This window comes from Lagopus leucura, unplaced genomic scaffold (assembly GCF_019238085.1).
Source record: "Lagopus leucura isolate 7727_CA_CO unplaced genomic scaffold, USGS_WTPT01 Super-Scaffold_100008, whole genome shotgun sequence".
Classification (NCBI taxonomy): Eukaryota; Metazoa; Chordata; class Aves; order Galliformes; family Phasianidae; genus Lagopus; species Lagopus leucura.
This window is the reverse complement of record NW_024962265.1, coordinates 34,795,107-34,813,266: the sequence shown is the minus strand read 5'-3', so window position 1 is coordinate 34,813,266 and position 18,160 is coordinate 34,795,107. Positions and strand designations below refer to the sequence as shown.

General features: G+C 37.4%; 1 protein-coding gene and 1 long non-coding RNA gene across 2 annotated transcripts in view; one reads left to right on the top strand and one right to left on the bottom strand.

Annotated features, from left to right (window-relative positions):
- LGR5 (leucine rich repeat containing G protein-coupled receptor 5) overlaps positions 1-18,160 on the bottom strand; it is an 84,004-nt gene that overhangs the window by 52,092 nt on the left and 13,752 nt on the right. The gene's annotated exons all lie outside the window — the stretch shown is intronic.
- Positions 5,505-17,804, top strand: LOC122180708. The gene is made up of 4 exons (XR_006179208.1): positions 5,505-5,639; positions 8,368-8,550; positions 9,414-9,631; positions 17,595-17,804. It is a non-coding gene; the product is annotated as an uncharacterized LOC122180708 (long non-coding RNA).

The following is an 18,160-nucleotide window of genomic DNA, read 5'->3' as shown; positions in this document are numbered from 1 at the left end:
TCCTATTCCTATTCCTATTCCTATTCCTATTCCTATTCCTATTCCTATTCCTATTCCTGCTCCATCCACTTTCTATTATTCACAGGCTGTTTCATACTATAGTATATACATTTTAGTCAGCATTTTTAATTTTGAGGTTTGACCTTTTTCTGAATTTAAAAATGTGTAATTTAAAAACACTTCACATAGAAATTAAGAAATAAAGGGAATGTTTTAATACTTTACAACAATTATCAAATCACCATTGAGTAAGGTTTCTCTGCATCCACTTCAAAATCAAAGTATAATTTCAGAAATGCACTTACTTAATTCATTCCTTACTGTAATTCTTTATCACCTAATTTTTCCATACAGTTTAGCAGATTATTAGCCTTTCACTTTGATAAATGCTCAGAGGATTTATTCTGACAGAGGAGCAAATGCGGAGATTTATTTGGCAGAAGCAAAACTTGCTCAGTGAATCATATACTACTGAATATGAAGACAACAATGGCATTTTAACATGGTTTCATAATGGAATTTCAACATTAGTCCTAATGGGTTTTTGTAAACATACCAAAACACATTTTAGACCCAAAAAGTCAGAGATAATGGAAGGTGAGAGCGATTTTTCTTCAAATAGGCAAGTATTTAGGGCACTCTACAAACAGCATTAATTAATGCTCTGGATGACTGACCAGGAAAATATGAAATCTATTTTTATAGTACATTAATTTGTATTAGTAGTAAGCAGGACTTGTCTGATATCCCCAAGACCCCGTATCTCTGAACTCCTGATCCATACTCGATAACATCTTTCACAGGCAGTCTGCAGACCAGACTCACTCTATTATCCGAAGAGGATCAGATCAAAAGACCGCTTTGATTACATGCTTTGATAAACAATCAGAAAATCAGCAATATACATTTTATTAAATGCATCTTTAGATCCCAGAGGTGTATTTACAAAAAGCACCATTTATGCCTACTCTCTGGTCTCCAGAAAAGTTCATCGAGCATCGATGAATATCAATAGGGGCAATTATTTCTGCATAGAGGAATTCAGTGACACACCTTTGCTTCATACACACTTTCATGTCAGACATCATTGCATCAGACTGTCCCTCTGCTGCCATCTGTCACACAGCAACAACATGGAATGGAAAATTGATGGGAAGATTCAACCTGTATTGCCATACCTCTAACACTTACCTCTGATGTCCTAGACCAACATAATAAAGTACGAGTGATTACTTTCAGAGCAGCCCTTGTGTGTCAGTATAAGTATGCATATTTTTAACATTTTTCTCATAAACAATTTGTTTTTTCCCAATTTGTTCAATAATGCCTTTCCGAGCTTGTTTTTAACACACTGCTAACTAATACACTGACTACTGCAGTCCGTGTTGTCAGTATGTTATTGTTGCAGCCTTAATGGTTTCAGAATCTCAGAAAGACTACTGCAGAGAGAGGTAATATCTTCTAATTAGGTTGATACAGCTGGAAATACTTATAAGCTTTCAAACACAAGAATCAAATACCTCTGCTCCTCCCAACTGTACCAACTGGCTGATTAGATGTCATTATTTCACCTGTATAAACCGTACATCACTTGCACTGCAGTAATTAATCTGCACTTATGGTTCCTAGATTCAGAGTACTCTTTTGAGTCAGAATCACCATGGATGCATTTCATCCAATTTCATTTGCTGAAGGAATTAAGGGACTTACAAGTCCCATGATCCAAAGTTACTTCTGGAGTGATGCTAAGAGAAGTGAGACAATCACGAAGACTTAACGCAATGCAACCAGTCATATCTCATGTGAGGATCACACTGTAAAGTTTCTGCTGCTGAGCAGAAATTCTTCATACTGTTCTAAAGACAAAAAATTGGAGGTTCTCAGTAAACTTGCCAGCCTTTGGACCATACTGCCAAGGTATGGTCTGGTGCTGGAACAGGCTGCCCAGAGAGGTTGTGGATGCCCTGCTGGAGATGTTCAAGGTTCATCAAGGTTGGATGGGGTGCTGGACCCCAGTATTAAATGGGGAGGTTGGTGGCCCTGCCTGGCGCAGGGGGTTTGGAGCTTCATGATCCTTAAGGTCCCTGCCAACCCAGGCCATTCTGTGATTCTGTGAAGACCTATCTAGGATGTGATTTATGACCACTAGATAGATCAAGCACAGCTAACAACCAGGAAGAGCAAGCTGGTAAACTGGAGGCTTACAGATTATGACTATAAAAGGTGCAATGCAAATGCAATGATTTCTTTCTGAAAAGTACATCAAACAGATTTTCTGATTTCTCCTTTCAAGGCTAGCCTGTAAAAATGAGTAATATGCTCTTACTGGAAAACTTAAGGACATTAAACGTGGCTTGTACATTGGGATTTGCACTGTAATGTTGAGAAAATATTAAAATCAAGGTACTAAGTCTCTTAACCATCCCCAGAGGAACTATTCTGTTTCTGTGTCAGATCAATTTCCCAATTTGCCTTGTGTGCTTGTGCATATATACTCAGCAGAAGCAAAACAGTTGAAACTGCGATCAATTCTTATCCAACTCAGTAGTCTGACAAGCTACCATGATGAAAAACTTAAAATTACTAGTGTATTGAAAAATCTTTAATGAGTTGATAGACACAACCTTTCCTATATTCCACCATCAAATTTACCTGAAGACTTCATTCATATCAGTAAGGAGCTGCATCGTTTAAGATATGTGCTGAGTTTTAAAATGCTCCTATTGTACAGCAATAGTATCTAATCAACATATGTGAAAACTAAGCTCAGCATGAGGTTAAGAACTGTGCTAGAAAGGCAGTAGGTTATTTTGAATAGTCAAATGAACATATCATCTCTTTTTCCATTAGCGTTCCAACAGTCTATTTCCAACTGGTGTTTCTAAAAGCAGCATACCAGCAAATGATAATTCCATCTTTTAAGAAGATAAAGATTTGCTTCATTGGCTGCACTGGCAACATGGCTCATTATAATGATATCTTAATTATACTGTGCCAATCAATCACCAGGTGTGTCTCTGGTGACTTGAGAAAGGAATCCTACCTGTCATTTAATTGTCAGGTGCTTCTGCAGCACATTATTTTTTTGAAGAACACAAAATACTGCAAATTGCAACCTGAGTCTAATTTTTTTTTTTTCTTTTTTCTTCAAATTGGTGATGCTGTGAACAAACTATCAACATCTGCAAAACAGAGCTCAGAAGGGTAAACACACAGGTCTTTCCCCCCGTCCAATTTTGTTGTCCACACATACATAAGCTGGAAAAAATATGCAGTTATCATCTTAAAGTGAGTAGTTCACAGTAAACTCTCCAAAGCCAGTAAAACAAGTTAAGTGAACTAGTTCTTAACATATGACAGTAGGGTCTGGAGGCCAAGTTACTAACCTGTTATTAGCTATTATTACAAGAGATGTTTCAGGGACTATTCACCTTGGAATCAGTTTTCCACATTGTTCTTATGCCCTTTAAAGGAGAACAAAAATCCATCTTTGGACATATACAAGTTTTCTGTTGGCTTCCAGCAACCTATTCATCTATCACTTGGTTATACTTCTATTATACTAAGTAGTACAAACTTCTCTACCCATCACAGGGTTCATACAATAATCCAGGATGAAAGACAATGAATAATTTTTTAACAGTTGTAATCTAATTTTAAAAAAATGATCAAGCCTTACTATTATGATTGCTAGTTATGCTTTCTGTAGGCCTGCCTTGCCCCAACAAGATGTATTAATTATTTTTATGGCAATCTTTGAAAGAGAAAGCACTCACATAAAAACACTGACAATAAACTGAATACATTGAGTTCCTACCAGCTGAGAACAACTTCTAAAGTCAGGCCATTTCCTTAATCCATTTACAGCTAAATTGGACACTATCATATAGGTAGTGATGCAATATAATGAAAAGGAGTGAGAATTACTGCTTCTTTTCCCTCACTATGCATATCTTTTTACTGCAGTACGCTTGATTTCACTGTTGGCAGAACACTTTACCAGCTCCGCTGTTTGATGGAGGAATATGCTAGCTATTAAGAGCTTGCTGTCTGTCTGTTGCCACAATTGCTTCTCTATGTATATTAAAAATAACTCCACCTGCTGTAGTTACCAAAAGCAGATAAATCTTGTGAACACTGCAGCAGTAGTTTCCATTTCTTAACATATATTCCTATAGCACTTCTTCATTCAAGGGTCTCCATATGTAAATAGATGAATAATTATCATCACTTTACAGAAGGTAAACTAAGACATTAGATATGAGACATAAGACCATTAGAAATGGTGAAGTGATGTGCTGTCAGTCAAACTCAGTTGTATGCCACTGAGGAACCAAACACCAAGATGATTTTTGCAGTGCCCTTTCCATTAGATTCCCAATGTACCCCAAAGCATTCACATAGTACTCTTCCAACTGGGGATGCATGAGCTGTGAAAAGCTTTACAAAATGGCTACACAAAACCATGACCATATTTTCAGTCTAATGGTTCTGGATTATACTGTCTTCCAAAATCGACTTGCAAGCTGGTATGCATGCGTTTCCATGTTTAACACACCCATGGAGAGAAGCACAGGGAGGAGCCATAAATGTGAGTGCTTCCTAGCAGTTAAAGTATGACATTTCTTCTCAAAATGAGCTGCTAAATGCACCTGTGGATCTTTGAAGGCCTGCATAGCGCAACAATGTTTAAGATGTGAATTTCCACCACATGGTTCACATTTGAAGGAGCAAACATTTTATTCAGAAAAATCTTCCAGATCATATCGGAACAGAGCTTGTGGTGACAGTGTGTGTGTTGGCACCACTCCATGAGCTGTGTGCTAATATATGGGGCCAGTTTTCCCTCTGACCCTCAGTACTTCGCTTCCCTTTCTTCTGCACACCAGTGGTATGGCTTCCAGCAGTGCATTTTGCTTAAAGATGATGGAACCTCTGCAATTTTAAATAGACACCTATGGGAAGGATCCTATAGATGGCTTGAACTTATGGAAGCATCAAAAGGAAGGTCAGGAGTGCTCTGTGTGCACTTCTCTGCTGCTGAGTGAATGCTGAGTAACAGATCCAGGCAAACCATGTTGATAGGCTGTGGCTGGATTCAACACAAGCTAACAGAACTGATGAAACTCTGTGGTCAAAATCTGAACTTCCTGACACCAGTCACTGGATTCCTCTAATATCACAGAAAGTAAAATGGTTCATCACTGAAGCAGCTCTTTTACCAATCTCATTTTAACCAGCATGCATTATTCCTGAATGTGGTAGGCTATTCTGTCATATAAACAGCCATCAAAAGCTTTCTTAAATCTAGACTGCAGAACATTTGTAAAGCAAACAGTACGTGCATGATTAATCTTTTCAGGAAACAATTTTGCCATTCAGTTTATCCAAGACTCCAGCAGAGGGAGCAGGGCAGTGCAAACAATTAAGGTCAAAAAGAAAGTAAAGATCAAAGATCAGATCAAACAAACACAGAGCTGAATTAATCTGACAAGTACCTGACATTTTATTTTAGGTACAACGATTTTGGTGCTGTGCTTTTTGTGTGTATCAAATTCACAATGCTCCGTAGGTGAAATTACCCATGTACTTTCAAAGCTGATTCATGGCTCTTCGCTTGGCATTGAAGACTCAGTCTGGTAAGTAATAATTAGCAGGATAAGTTACAAGAACATTCCAACATGTCAATCATATACTGTACTTAACTCGTATAATTTACAGCTTAAATATCTAAAGGAATATTTTATAGCACAGGAGCCAGCAGGAGCAATTAAAAGAGGCTTGAATAGAATTCCTCTTCCTCCCATGCCCGCAGATTGCATTAGCATGATTTTACTTTGTGAGTTATTACTTGTTTCTGCTGCACTAATTCAAATAGATTATATGAGTTCTGCAGACACTATTTATCTTGTTCAAATGCTGAAGACAATACACAACATGTTTTATTGCAATTTATGAAGAAGTCTACTACAATGTTTGTTCTGTTTTTTGTCATTTCCTATTTGTTTATCAGGTACTGTTTATCTTGTTTTTGATGAAGGACAGCACAGTTAACTTCAGAAAAGTTATGTGTTAGAAGTGACCAAGTCTAGGAAAAAGTACTGGGGTCTATCTTAGTTTCATAATATTTTCTGCAACTCTACATTTTGCTTATTTTTACAACTATTTGATACAACAGTGCCAAAATTCAGAAGAATAGTCGTTTTTTCCTAAAGTGGCATGTTCATTTATTTCAGAAAAAGAAGGCACAACTTTCTTTTAATTCTAGTTTTGTCATTTCATCCCTCAGAATTCAGTGAAGTTATTCGTAACTTATGACTACTGATATGATAGGAGAGGGTCTACAAAGCAGAGAATACTTTGCTTACTGGCCCACTATACCCTGTCAACATCAGAAAGGAATTCAAAAGACACCTTAATATAGACCAACTCAAAATACAGATCTAAAGCCATGAAGGAAGCCATAAGCCACACAGCCAATTGGACTTCATATCAAGATGAGTGTGATGCACAGTATAGATCATAATATACAAATCAATGTTAAAACTCATTTTCATCAAAACATCCAGTACAACTTCAGTGAAGCTGCTGAGAGTAGAAATGAATTAGGATCAGCCTGATCTCACTCATAACAAGATACATTCTAAATAACTTCTGCTGGTGTTAATTTGCCCCAACTCTATTCCATAGCACAGGCCTAAAGATTTAACCATTAAAGAGCTCTGACAGCACCTACTGTAAATGCATTCTGGCTGTTGTGGAGCCTGAGTATCCAGAAATTTGTGCATGAATTTGTGCTGCATTTGGAACAGGAAATATACATGCTACGCTGCCCAGTGCTGAGAGCCCCAGCTACAGGCGAGTGTGCTAGGTCTGGAGCTGGAAGCTACTTTAATCATGGGAAGTGCTCTCAGACAGGCTGATTATCCCTGATAGTGCTGGATGCTGCTATGATGTATTAATTTCACAAGGTAGGGGCTCAGCACAATGTTATTTTCTGTAAGGTACAATAGCAGATCTATTCGATATAAACTTGGTATTCCCAATTGGTTTTAGCTTGGTAAAATGGCAAAATCTTCATTCAGCCATGCCAAGGGTTCATCTCTTTCATCCTAACTAATTGCACTGCTACTTTTACCATACTTCAGTTGAAATTTTTGTTATTGAAGAGTTATCTAAGAGTTTCATCAGAGTAAACGATGCTATGCTGTATCACAACTACTAGTCTGAATTATTCACATGACTGTATTTGTGCTGTTGCTTAGCTGAAATAATTATTTACAGAAGCTTCTCCTTATTGCATGGACAATCCAATGAGTGCCATATTACCTGCACAGTCTTTCAATTGACTTTCTTACCAGAATAATCACTCCTGATCTCCTCCCATCCCACTTTCCTTTTAAGGATGTTTTTGAATCAAAGTTGCATCTGATCTAGATTAAAACAAATCCAGCAGGGAAATAAAAACTTTTAATGCAAATCAATTCTCTGATCTGGTTCATTGCATTGCTGCTCGCGCCACCACAAGAAAAAGTGCCGAGGAGAAACAAATGAGGGAGGTGAAACAGAACATTTTTTTACTTGGCCATTTTGGCTTAGGGGTGGTCTTAGGCCTTGGTTGGAAATACTCACAATATTCTTCTGATATACAAAGCTGTGCATTTTTTTATGCACACATTTTCCCTTTCTGTCTAACAGAACCATCTCATGACTGACAGCCTCTTACAACACCTTCCACAGAGCTTTTTTTCTTACAAAGATAACACACTTAAAAATACTGCATTTCTTCATCAAGTTATGGGGTTTTTTTGTTTGTTTGTTTGTTTTTTTTTTTTTCTGAAATGCTCAAAATTTTCCCATCATCAGATACTTTCTGGTTGGTATAAAATACTCTGAACATAAATAGACATCAAATCCTTAATATTATACAGACATCATCTATACCTGGTCCACACACGTTGTTTGCTTGTAACTGAACAGTTGTACTTCATGTCAACAAATACCTGAGGTAGCTGTAAGGAATTCAGTTCATGAAACGGGGCTGAGCACACACTAACTCACTATGCCAAGGGGAAACCTCCAGTAGAGACCTCACTTGTGCAGGACAGAGCTGGCATGTATTTTCATATGTTGTCATACCAGCACAGCCATCAGGGAAAAGGGCTGCACTGCTTTTTTTATGAACGTGTCTCCTCTTCAGATAATTTCCTTACCTTTCCTATTACTTAAATAATCAGAGCTGTACATGCAAAATCGATGCAGGCAAAATACTTCACAACTATTTCTACTGAGATCACTTGGTTTGAGTGGAGCTAGCAGACTGTGATTCAAACTAAATGATTCCTGTTTCCTTCCTTTTATTCACAGTGTTTATGCAATCTACTGTTTGGCAACCTCATTTCAAGGCCAGTGACCCACCACTTCTTGTGATTGTTACAATGATCTGTAGAAAATCTCTTCAGGATAAACAGTTAATGGGCACCGTTCAGCCACAGCTACTGCTACATCTTAGTTTCAAGTATCAAAAACCAGTTTGGGATCTTCCTGGAGGTAACACAGAGCAATATTATGAGACATCAGTAGGCAAAGCAAATCTTTAACAAATGTAAACCAGCAAGAATTTATTAGCAACAACTGGCAGCAGAACCATATATACGCACACAGGTGCGTATATGACATAAGTGTGTTCCCTATACTGCACCTGTCCTGCTCTTTTTTGAACACAAAATGAACCTTCCAAGATCTCGGTTCTTTTCTCTAGCAATTCCAAATGCCATAAAAATGCTGGAAAGAATCAGTCGTCCTATTATTTACATGACTTACAACTCACAGCACAGCAAATCAATGTCAGCACTGCAGCAGAGCCTGGAGGCAAACACCTGGCTCCACTGATGCTGGGAGCAGAGTTCTCACTGACATTCATAGAAGCAGGACATCTTCCTGCAGTGCCTTGTGCCAGCTTCTACCCAATAGGCAGTATTGCATAGCCAATGGAAATCGTGCAACAGCACATCTCTGCCTGGAGTAGTGATAGGGGTACTGCTGGGTTCACTGGGAAGATTGCTACCTGTTTTTTTTCTAGCCCTTTTATTTTATCATTTCTAAAATCTGTTGAATTAAAGATAGAATGGTAAGGAGAGAGAGGCACAATATTAGCTGCTGAAAATCAAGATTATTGTTTTTTCCAGGTAAGAGGGTTCAGAAAATGTAAGGGGGTGGTTTATCTCAGTTTATTTTACTTCCATATTGTTCACCATTAAAGCCTTTATTTCTTTTCCTTGTAATGGCTGCTTCAGTTTACTTGGGTACTTATGTTTTAATTCCTAATTTATTTCCAAAGCAATTTGTTGGGTCTGCTCATTTTAACTTTCCTCCTCCTCTCAAACCTTTTCTCGATTTTTGTCTTACGTGAGGTTCAGGTTTCCAGTCAGCTCTACCAGGAGCACAGAAAATCTACTCACAATGATCTACACTGTGATAGTTCTTTATAGGTGAAGAGGAATTAACATTTTGGAACTAAAGGCTCAACCTCAATGACGCTCTATGAGATCTTCTCAAGGTTTAATTTACCTTGTGATGGTCAAGTTGCACAAGTGATCACTGCCTACCTGATGCAACTCTTCCATAAGAGGTGAGAAAAGGATGCTTGCTTGGGAATGACTCAGGTGGTAATGAAATATAGGACAGCAATAAAGTCAAAGCATTTGCGAAGCAGAAGCAGATCTTGAAACACTGGTGCTATCCTATTGCCCGCATTTTCCTGAGCCCAGTCAGCCTGGCCTTCTCTCCAAGGGGTGTTTAGGGTTGGTGGGACTCAGACTGGTGCAGACAGGTCTGTGCCCCACAGACCTGATACACGAAGAAACTACCCAACCCACAGGCTGGTGTGAAGACTTGTTAGGTGAGGGATTCCCCTCTCAGTCATGGTTTTGGCTTTTGGATGGCAGCACTTTCATACACTTGCAGCAGACTGAAGATGATGGCACTGCATGGCTCTACATGCATTAACACCATTGCTATTAAGAGGACCACAGGCTCTGGCAAGTTCTTTTTTCTTTTGTAGTTTTATTAATTTCTTCAGAATTTTCATCATGGCTCCTGAGTATCCAGAATAGTACATAAAAAAAAAACAACAAAAAAACCAACCCAAGACTTCAAGCTATCCTGATCTTAAATTAAAACCCCTTTAACAAAAAACATGGTAGTCAAAGGTCTTTTTTTTTTTTTTTTTCCATAATGAACATTTTTTAATAAAGACGTGTGGTTTGTAAATGAGCTTTTAAATAACTAAAGAAAAAGAAAGGACATAGAAGCATGTTTGTAAATGTCTGTGGAAAAAAAGACAAGGCATTATTTTAAGTAATTAAAATCAAAGCTTCAATGATTTGTCTTGTCATATGTATAATGTATGACATTACTTTTATTTAAAAGTTAGAGTTAGAGAAGGAAATGGTGAAATGGTAGCACATTAACTAATGCTATAGGACAGAGAGTCTTTTCTGGGCAATATTTCAATTAAATAAAATTTTCAAACTTGTATTTCACCATTTGCAGCTCACATATTAAAAATCTATTAGCAGAAAACCCATTGAAAAGCTGACCATGAGCACAAGAGACTTTTTCTAGAAACACTCCTATTCAGTTCTCATGGCGGAACAAAAGCAGATTGGCACATTTGGTTATATACAAGCGGCCTTGAAAGGGACCTTCCCCCCCTTTCCCATAGCCACGCGTTTCAGGCTCTATATGTTGAAGGAAGGCAGTGAAAGGTTTGGAGGGGTGGGGAGACCAAGGGCTTCCACCAAGATCCTTCAAAGTCCTCGTCTTCTATAGTGGGAAGATTTCCCTCTAAATCCCTTTCAATAGCATATTGACGGCTTTGAAAGCTTAAATGGCATTTGTCAACCATCAGTAAATCTTGAAAACTGTTTCTGCAAATAGCCCAACTCTGAGTCTCAGCTTTTCCCATTAATCTGTACATAAGGCCACTGAAGACTTTTTCAGACCCTAGATAATGCCTGGATTAAAAGGTCCATTCAGAAGGGAAAACTTTAGCATTCACCTTGTGTACATAGCCATTTCACCAGTGGTATTCATGGGTTGTTATTTCAACTCTTCATTTGTCCTGCAAACAAGACATTTTGCCACAAAGCCTTGGTAGAGACATTCTTTAGTGAATTACTGAAACCTAGCCCCTCTATTTGTCATGGCTTGTTATTTTTATCAAGTGTAATCAGTTCAAATAGTAACCCCAGACTGACAACTTTACAATTACATTACTATTTTAAGAGTGGAAGGTATGTTTCTTCTAATTCAACAACAAAACAGATTAAAGCACAACCTGATCACTTCATCTAATGAAACAGTTTAACATTTCCCTTAATCAAAAGATTTTTTTTTTTGTTTAGAGTGAAAGCAAAGATAGAACTCTAATAATTGTAGCTCAACATTTTTACTTTCTATTATTTAATAAAAACTTCATGCATTTGCAAAGTTTAATAACGCGCACACTTCTACTTAAGTTGTTGTATGACCTATTAATGTTGGTGCTTTTTTTTTTTCATTTTGCAACCAGTCAGTGATACCATTTTGAAGGGTAGAAAACATCTAATTATTGCTACCATTAAAATAATCAAGATAAAATGTTTTTGCATCACGGAAAATAAGAAAAACAGAAACAAAATTGGAAGAGATTCCAATGACACAATGTTAGGCAGATTGTTTAATATTAAATAAAAAAAAAAAGAGAAAACACATCCCTGCCAAATTTGTCCTGGTCCAGATAGATCTCATTGTCTGAACAAATAAACCTTTTTATCATACTCAAAGTAGGGATCAGTGAAATTCACTGGACAGCCCTCACAAAGATACCCAAAGATCACCATTCTCAGACATAAGGGGAAATCATAATCAAATACTTATATGTGCAAATTTACATGAACTATACCTGAAGGCCAGTTCTTGCATCTTCTTTTATCTACCTCACTACCAACCTGTGTGAACAAGTGCCCCCCACTCTTTTTGCTATCAGCTGAAGAGACTTCATACTTTTAAGTATGAGCTGCAGCGTGGATGTGGCCTAAGAAAGCACCCAGGCTCAGCCCAACTCACTGCAAAACTAATCTGAATTGTGTCACACTACCTAAGCAGCAGGGTTTTTCCCTGATCAAAACTGACCCCTCTCCATACCCCAACTTACTGTGTTAATAATATCACAATTATGTATTTTGAAGATTTCTGGAGGAACTATGCCAATGATCTCTTGGCTGATTAAATGTAAGCTGGGTCAGATTTTTATCTCTGGGCCACTCCGTGAAGTGCCTTAGAGTATCCTGTCTGTCTTTTAAATACTTTCCACATCGCAGGGGATGTGCTTCCTGCACAGATCAGCTCTTTTTTTACCCCATGGGGATATGTCAAACAACCTGAAGTACCTTAACTCGCATGAGTTAAGTATGTGTGAGCAGCTAAATGCTGCATTAAAGTACAGAGAATCAATCTATTTGACTAAACATAGAGCCATCTGAAAAAGTCTAGGTTATGTGAGATATCCATGCAAGCCTGGCAAACATAATATTATGACCTACAAGACCAGCTGCCTTTTGAAGACACAGCTGAAGACCAGGCAGGATACCCTAAGGCAAATCAAGTGCAATAGTTACTTATGCTTTGGCAATTACACTGAATTCTGAGATTGGGATTCACACTGTCCTGCCAGGTAAGGCTAGATTCAGTGTTTTGCTGATGGTTTCCAGATGGTCAGAGCACAGGCAGAGTTCACACCTCTTTCTAAAAAAAATCTGTGTAGATGTTACTCCAAATGCATGTTGAATCCTTTGGGACTAGAAATGAGTGGTATCGCAGAAGAGTGAAGTGTTCCTTGTAAAACTTTATCTGTATCACTAAAAGAGTTGAATTTCCAGATTGCCATGTTATTTAAAAAAAAAAATACCTTGGCTTTTTGTTGGAAGAAGGATGACTTTCAGAACGAGGGCCAGAGTTTTCTGCCTGTAGGAGTCATAGATCCTTTTATTTCCTCACAATTTTTATTCTAAATACTCCATGGACTTAGGAAGCTAATTTCTATGCAGCTCAGAAAAAGGGAAAAAACAACCTCATTCTTGCTCTGATTTGTGAATAAAGAGCTGTAAGCATCTGTATTCTAGCTTGCATTGTACAGAAAATGTGATATAATTCTGAGATATAAGTTCTGAGACACAATTGCTATCTCTTCTCTTGGAAGAGCCAGATGTGCATCTTCTGTCCAGCAATAACCATGAATGATATACATTGGCAGGGATGGTGGTGGTGAAAATTTTCTGGGCAGGAACATCTTATCTGAGTTGAAGTAATTACATGCTTACCACTTCTTCCATCTAATTTTTCTTTGTATACAGTAATATTTAATTATGGAGTCGTTTTCAAAAAAATCCCTAAAGAAAGAGTAGGCTACTATTTAGAATTTGAAGAGGTTGTAAGAAGAGAGAGGAACTGATCTTGCTGTGGCAAGCATGGTTGTGAAACTGAGAAGAAAATCCAGGTCTGATTGTCAGATCACCTATGGGCTGACACTGCCTCCTCAAGTATAAACAATAAATATTCCCTTGCTAACCGCAACTCTCAGTAGTGCCTCAATGAATGTATCTACATTTTGTTGCAATTCTTCCATCAGTTTTTATTTTTGTGACCATGTTCTCACGTTCAAACTAACATAGTTTTTGCAGCTGACATAACATGGGTTGGGTACAAGTACTGCAGATGTTTACAATGCCAACATTTTGTAGAAGATAAAAACTCAACCGAAAACTTTGTTATCTACTTCAGTTTAAGAGTGACATCATACAGAAATATACTTTTTTTTTTCCCTTCACAAACACTATTCAGTGCATCTCGCGGCAGGGGAAATTAATTTTCCAAACTCAGTCTTTAAAGGATATTATTTTTTTTAATAGGAGCGTCTTTGAGACAGAACATATGCCCCATTTTTTCTATCCACACCATAAAATGGTTTTCCCATTCATCATAAATAGCTGTTTTGGGTTTTTTTTCTTTCCCTACTAAAGTTTTTATAGGGCCTACCTCTGTATTTTAACTGTACCTGACATAGTGGATTCACAATCCTGATTATGGCTGTGGACTGCAATATAACTGAAACACAAATGATAAATAGAATCCTTATGCTTATCTGACTTTTAAATATAACTTTCAGTATATAAAGATGTAGGTGGATGGAATTATTAAGCAGGCTGGCCGTAGCTGCTTGCTGAACTACTTGATTCTGAAAAATGGGGAAGCCTGAGGGAAGATCCTTAACATTCCTTTAGCACAGCCTAAGGTTACATGATTTTTCTCTGCATTATTATTGCATAGCACAAAAATATATGTGCAAATGCGAGGCCCTAAGGTTCGTCTTGGCTCTGCAAGGAAAGGGCGTTTTAAACTCCAGTGCCCTCCACAAAATACCTTCTATAGCTAAACACTGAAGAGAGCAGTTCAGCAATTTCTTCTAAGTCATGTGTGATGGACAATTTAGAGATCTGCTTACAATAGTAGGCATATTACAGACAGAATCTCAGACTACTGATTGGCAGCAAGCTTCCAAAATGAGAGGTGCATATATTCTTTGAAGGCATCTTAGTATAATACTAGTTAGGCTGGTTAGTAGGTATTTCCAGAACAGTCTTCATTTTAAAGACAGGGATTAAAAGTGAAAGATTCTGTGACCCATGGACTTCATTCAGTAAGATTGCATGAGTGACAACTGTTTGTCTGGGTTAAGACTGCAGGACCATGCCCTGGCATTTCATGCTGATTGCATGTTAATGGTTTTAGAGCGAAACTTAATCTCTTTCAGGGCATCCTGATTTATAGTTAAATACAATAGTTGAAGCCAAGGAGAAATAGAATAACATCTCCCAAAAAACCTATCTGAGTTCTGCCATACCACATGCATGCGCTGGGCTGACAGCCACAGCTAGGACTGCAGAGCTACTACCTACCTGAATCAGGAATCAAGATGTCCAGCAATTTGGCGTAGGCTATGGCTTTTTCGCTTTCACTTTGTGGGATTAAAAACCCTCATCTGTAAATCCTATGTCAGCAGTAGATCCAACCTTTAATTAACTACTGAATTATTCTATGATGACTATGGAGAAAGACACCAAAATGCCTTGGGAAATCAAACAGCATCCTTAGAGAATAACAGATGCACTGTTTATGAGGGATAATTCTTTCCCATAAAGGAGAACAGAATTTAAATATTCCAAAACTCAAGTTAAACCGATTTTCAGAAACTATTAGCTGCACAGCATTACAGATCACAGGGTACAATGACACCCTGGCCCACAAAACCACCTTAATCAGGGCCTCTCTCTCATGGCACCATCCTATTTTCAAGTAACAATGCTTTCAAATGAGCCGAAAAGATGTACTTTGCTCCCACCATTACAATTTCTGCTCTTCCTTTCTTCACCCCTTTCAAAAACATGAAAGCATTGGATTGCTAATTACTTTTATCCAGCCTATAGGAAAATTAGTTTATCTTCCTGATCAAAGCAAATTAGGCAGATCATGGCTGATTAGAATGCAACAGTAAAATCTCCATACTTTCTATTCCACCCCCTTTTCTCTCAGAAACAGGGCCTGTGTCAAATATGTAGGTATTTCCCACGGCCAGTCTGGACTCTGTTTCCAACAGGCTCTGAGGCTGGGACAATGGTTCTTACACAGACACTGAAGTTCTTTAGTTCAGTCATTGTGCACGGAAAGAACTGGTAACCCCTCAGTTAGCATTTGATGAAACATCTAGATTTACATATTTCCCTAATTGCATTTTTCGAATGTGAGTGAGATTTATCTGACCAAAGTTAAATGCTTCCTTTATTCTACTACCCAAAATACAAACCTATACACTGCAGGCAGAGCTGCATTTGGTTCTGACCCCATCACTACAATTTTGATTTTCACTATAGTGGGACGAAGCATTGTCTACCTTAACTTCTCATAGCATAACTTAAGAATGGCTTGGCTAGATGCTTTCAAGTTCCCTGCTACATTGCGTGGCAAAACTGGATGTTACTCCTTCTAAGTAATTGCTTTAAGCAGCACATTCAAGTATCTTACGATTCACTTTTTGCCTTTCATAACTTGTGTTCTATGGCTTTAACAGATGAAAGCCAAGCTATACCGCTACTTTATTTATAACCAATTACTATAAATTAACAGTAAATCTCACATTTAGCTCCATTTAAACATCACTATGCAGCTGCCCATTTGAAAATAAAATGGTTGCCTTCTTTCACTTCAGTGGGCACAATACAAAACATCCATTGAGCTATTCCTTTATTGCAGCTGCCAATGCCCAGCCGACTTTTAACAAACCAACCAAGCGTAATAACAATGCAGCTGCAACATTTTATGGTATTTCTGTTAGTTCTCTTTTGAGACTGAAGGTGTTAATTAGGAATCAAAGAATACAACCCTGCCAGCTTTCTTTCACAAACTATGCACTGGCCACTGCAGTTTTCAGAAGAAAAATAAATCTAATAAAGGGACAAAAATGTTGTTTGTCACACCAGTAACGTGTATTTAAGACCCTTTGATCATGAGCTTTTTATGTAGTCTTGTCAGACAGGCTGAAAATATTTTTTCCTCTCTTTTCTCCTTTCTTTAGGCTTTTCTGAATACTGATTCTAGGGTTGTCTGGCAAGGTGAAAAACCCGATAGGCACTGGAGTGCTCTACAGGTTAAAATGGCTTTGCTAAGTAAGCCAGCCTTAAATCAGATCAAATCAAAACTGTTCACTTTTTTGATTCAAGTGTAAATTGTTTTGGAACACAGATGATCTGTTTCTATTATACAGCTTACTAGTTCCATCTATCATTTAATATTTCAGATATTTTAATGGCTGTGTTTAATATTAATGTATCAATTATTTTGTGGAATCTCATTTTAAATTCTCAAAAATGAGAGTTTGCTGGAAGTTGTAAAATATCCATTACATACATTTTTTTCATGTGTACCATAAGATATATGTATGCTATATTTTATTTACACTTACTAACTGTAATTGTATTAGAGTATCATATATTCAAAGGCAGCAGCATGAAGTCATTACCTTTAATCTTTAGTCAAAGTTAAAACCTTAAAATAGGTTTATGAAGTTAGCACAACTGAGAATTAGTCAAGCTTGCTAGCTTACGCAGCAAGAGCTTTCACTCTTGCCAAAATCGTGCCAAAATCCATTAATCCTGCCAGAGAATGGCAGAAAGAAGTTCTGCTTGTTGGTTTAATAATAATGAAATGTACATGCTCTCAAGGCTACCTGCAGAGTCTTCTGAACTGCAAAACAAATAACGTCAATTTTAAGAAATACTTTTTACAAAGGGTTATATAACAGTTTTCTTTGCCTTAAACACTATGGAGGAGGCTTCAAACTACAGCTTTGTTCATCTTGTTAGACTTTTAATGCAAACCCTTATCATGTTATATATATATATAAATATATATAAAATGTTATTACAAAATATATTTGGTACAAACTTGATTTATATGCTTTGTTACCTGACATAGCTATGCCCATTTTCTTCTTTCAGCATAGAATCTCCTCATACAAAAGCAGAAGAAACCAAAACAGACTTTTTTTGTAAGCTGTGAAGAGTAACAGATTTAGGATTTCCTGGAAAGACAAGTTTCCTACGAAGAAAAACAATTTAGATGGAGAGGTGCTCCAAGAAAAAGTGCCTTCTATGGTGCCAGCACGTGTCTACACTAGCAGGTCTTCTTCAAAGAGACTGCCAGCCACATTGAAATAATATAAAATATAAAAATTAATGTAAAAATAAATATTCTAAATCCCAAATATTTGTAAGAACTTCTTTCTCAATCTGCATACAAACACAGAAATATATTTGTGTTCTACCAAATGTAACTTGCAAAGGCAATCTTCTGATATCCGTTCTTTGTCTTATCTGATAACATCATATAAAGTGAGATGAAATTCAGACAGAATAGCTACAAACTTCTTATAAACAATCCCTTCCTAGATCTGGAATAGTAAGCTGAGAAGCTTGAGTAAGCTATTAGCTTTCCATTGTAAGGCATCTCCTTCCTATTTTAATAGTTTAAAGATTGAAGGGATAAAGATCTTAAAAGCAGTACT